Here is a 3,697-nt window from a genome sequence, read left to right on the forward strand (position 1 = left end):
CTTGGTGAGGCCTGAGCATAGAGGGGAAGTCCTTCGGGACTTGCCGCCTGGTCCCCCAATATTGCAAAATTATCTCGTGTCTTTTTCTCTCATTTGCTGTGCGGCTCCTCTTTCAGATACCGAACCCTACTCCACGCGAGTTGTGGAAGGAAACACTCAACAATGGCATTATTCCTCCCAGACCCTGGAATGAGGAGCAGAGGGAGGGAGGAAGACTGTCCCAGTTCAGAGGGAGGGCTGGCAAGTCTCCCCAAAGATTCCTTCTCCCCTGGAATCACAGGGGCCCCTGTGAGTCTGCCGACAGGAGATCTGGCAGCCCAGGCAAAAGGGCAGGGTGGCCTCCCAGCTCCACAGAAGGAAGCCCACCCAGGTGACTGTGGGGTTTTTAGTGTCCTCTTCCATGAGGCACACCAGCACCCGGAACAACCCTGATCCCGGGCACCACTGTGCTGGCAGCGTGACCCAGGAGAACACGCACAGGCCATGGGCTCCTCGGGAGGCCGGAGCAGGGTCCTATCGGGTTTGGACCCACGTGACCTGGCGCGATGCCCTGCTCATGGGAAGTTCTCAATTCACAGGTAGAGAGCAATGGGGCTTTTTATGCGGGGGGATGGGGAGGTGGGGAGGGGGGGCGCGGCGAGCCGGGTCTCGGCGGCCATTGAGGAGGAAACGCGGGCGGTGGCGCGGCAGCCATTGGCGACGAGCGTGTCTGCGCCTGCGCGGCGGGCCCGAGCCCCTCAGTCCCCGCCCCCCCCCCCCCCCCCACACACACACACTCCCCGCGGCGTGTGAATGGCGGCCTCGAGCAGCCCTGCTGCGGCCTCGGCTTGGCTGCGGCCTGTGCCGGGAGGGACTGTGTCCCGAGAGGGAGCCGCCCTGCTGCCCTGCCCTGGGCCTGGCGCCGGCCGCCGCCAACAGCTCGGGGGACGCCGGGGCGACGGGCGACTGAGCCGTCCTGGCCTGTCCCGTGTGCAAGCAGCAGTGCTTGCCCAAAGACACTGAGGAGAACTATTTCTTGCGTGACGGTGGCAGCAAGGCCCCCACGGACTCCCAGGACCCGAACCAGTGCTGCACCAGCTGCGAGGGTACCGCCCCGGCCACCAGCGACTGCGTGGAGACCTGCGTGGAGGCGCACCCGCAGGTGAAGTACACCAAGGACCATGCAGTGCGCCCCACCGCGCAGGCAAGTCCCGAGATGGGGAGCGCACAAGCAGGAGCCGCTCCTGCTGTTCTGCGAGGGCTGCGGCCCCCTCACCTGCCGGGACCGCCAGCTCCGCGCCCACAAGGACCACCAATACCAGTTCCTGGAGGACGCCGTGAGGAACCAGCGCAAGCCCCTGGCCTCGCTGGTGAAGCGCCTGGGGACAAGCATGCCACACTGCAGAAGACCACCAAGGAGGCTCGCAGCTCGGTTCGCCAAGTGTCCGACGTGCGGAAACGTGTCCAGGTGGATGTGAAGATGGCTATTCTGCAGATCATGGAGGAGCTGAACAAGCGGGGCCGCGTGCTGGTCAATGATGCCCACAAGGTAACGGAGGGGCAGCACGAGCGCCTGGAGCGGCAGCACTGACTGCACCAGGACCAAGATCCAGAAGCACCAGGAGCACATTCTGGCGCTTCGCCTCGTGGGCTCTGGAGAGTGACAACAACACGGCCCTCCTGCTCTCCAAGAAGCTGAGCTACTTCCAGCTGCACCGGGCTCTCAAGATGATCGTCGACCCCGTGGAACCCCATGGCGAGATGAAGTTCCAGTGGGACCTCAACGCCTGGACCAAGAGTGCTGAGGCCTTGGGCAAGATCGCGGCGGAGCGTCCTGCGTCCACGGCCCCTCCCTGGGCTCCGGGACCCTTGAGCAGCAAAGCAGGGCTCTGGCGGCCGCCAGCCCATGGATGTGCAAGAAGGCTATGGCTTCGCGTCAGATGACTCTTACCTGAGTGCAGAGCCCCATGTGCCAGGCATGAAGTGGTCCCGCTCCCGTGAGGGTGAAATGAGTGGCCTCATGCCCAAGGTGCCATGGGTGAGTCTCCAGCGCCTGGATCTTGACCTCACAGCTGCCAGCCAGCCTCCAGTCCTCAAGGTCTTCCCAGGCAGCACCACCGAGGACTCCAACCTGATCTTCATTGAGCGCGGGGCTGCAGCTGCTGCTGCCGGCATGGCCATTGTCAAGGAGGAAGAGACAGAGGCTGCCATCGGTGCCCTGCCTGCCACCGAGGGCCCTGAGACCAAGTCCGTGCTAGTGGCTCTGGCGGAGGGCCCAGTGCGGAGAATCCCCGCCTGGTCTCCCCCAGTGGCAGGACCAGCTCCGGCCTGAAGATGGTGGCCCCAGAGGGCACCTCAGCTGCAGCTGGCGGCCCCGGTGCCCTGGATGACAGCCCCACCATCTTCCGTGTCTGTCAGAAGCCAGGCGACCTGGTCATGTGCATACAGTGGGAGTTCTGCTTCCACCTGGACAGCAGGACGTGCCTGGGGAGAAGTGGAGCTGCTCACTCTGCCACGTGCTGCCTGACCTGAAGGAGGAGGGTGGCAGCCTGAGCCTGGACTGTGGGGACAGCAGAAGTGTGGTGGCCAAGCTCTCGCCAGCCAACCAGCAGAAGTGTGAGCGTGTCCTGCTGGCCCTTTCTGCCACGAGCCCTGCCAGCCCCTGCACCAGCTGGCTACCAACTCCATCTTTTCTGTGGATCAGCCTGGTGGCACATTGGACCTGACCCTGATCACGCCTGCCTCCACGAGAAGTTGTTGCCCCCCCCCTACCCCCCCCCCCCCCCGCCCCTACAGCTCCCCTCAGGAGTTTGCCCAGGATGTGGGCCCAATGTTCAAGCAATTCAACAAGCTGAAGGAGGACAAGGTGGACGTGCAGTCCATCATCGGCCTGCAGCGCTTCTTTGACGAATGAAGCCTTTGGTGACACCAAGCTCTCTACTGTGCTGGTGGAGTCCCCACCGCTGAGCCTGCATGGTGCCGGCCTGAGCTCCCAGGAGCTGCCAAATGGCCCTGGTGATGGCCCCTGAGCTGACTTAGCCGGGGCATGCCCTGTCAGCTGCGCCCTTCGCCTCCGGTGGTCCAGCTCCCGTTCCTTGGTAGCCCCATTCCCCGGCCCCTCACAATATGGTTTTTACTTCTGTGGATTTAATAAAAACGTCACAAGTTAAAACAAGAAAAAGGAAAAAGAAAAAAAGAGCTAACCGAATAGAACTGAAGGACAGTGACAGGGAAGAAAGGGGCAGGGGTGTATTTCCTCCGAATTTCTTTGAGGTGTCCATGCTATTAGTGAGCCTCCGAGGAAAACAGTTCTGTCTTTGATGAAGAGCAGCCTCACCTGGGCAGCCTTTGAAAATGGTAACTGTTCATGAAGTCAGGGGTGAACCACCATTTCCTGCAAACCCAGGCTGTGCTTCCAGGCAGGGAGTAAAGGGTCAGCCCAGGTGGGCGAGGGCGGAGCCTGAGCTGCCAGCCACCAGGTGGGTTAGATGTTGGCCAGGCCACGCCCCATTCCCTCAGGGTCTAACGCCCCGCCCCGGGGCCCCGCCCCGCACCTGCCATTGGCCCCGCCCTACCCTGACGTCACTACTGTGGCCACGCCCACCAGCAGTACTGCACAGGACACTTGGAATGGGGATTGTTGCGTCTGACACCTGCTCTCAAAAAGGTAAAAAACGCTTGCTGTCCCTCAGGTTTCCTGCCGATCTCTTGGGAAATG

At 62.4% G+C, this 3,697-nt stretch overlaps 1 pseudogene; it reads left to right on the forward strand.

The window, feature by feature from the left end:
* The first annotated feature begins 400 nt into the window (after positions 1–400).
* LOC118673249 lies at positions 401–3,008 on the forward strand (annotated as a pseudogene).
* The last annotated feature ends 689 nt before the right edge of the window (positions 3,009–3,697 follow it).

This window comes from Myotis myotis, unplaced genomic scaffold (assembly GCF_014108235.1).
Source record: "Myotis myotis isolate mMyoMyo1 unplaced genomic scaffold, mMyoMyo1.p scaffold_m19_p_18, whole genome shotgun sequence".
Taxonomy (NCBI): Eukaryota; Metazoa; Chordata; class Mammalia; order Chiroptera; family Vespertilionidae; genus Myotis; species Myotis myotis.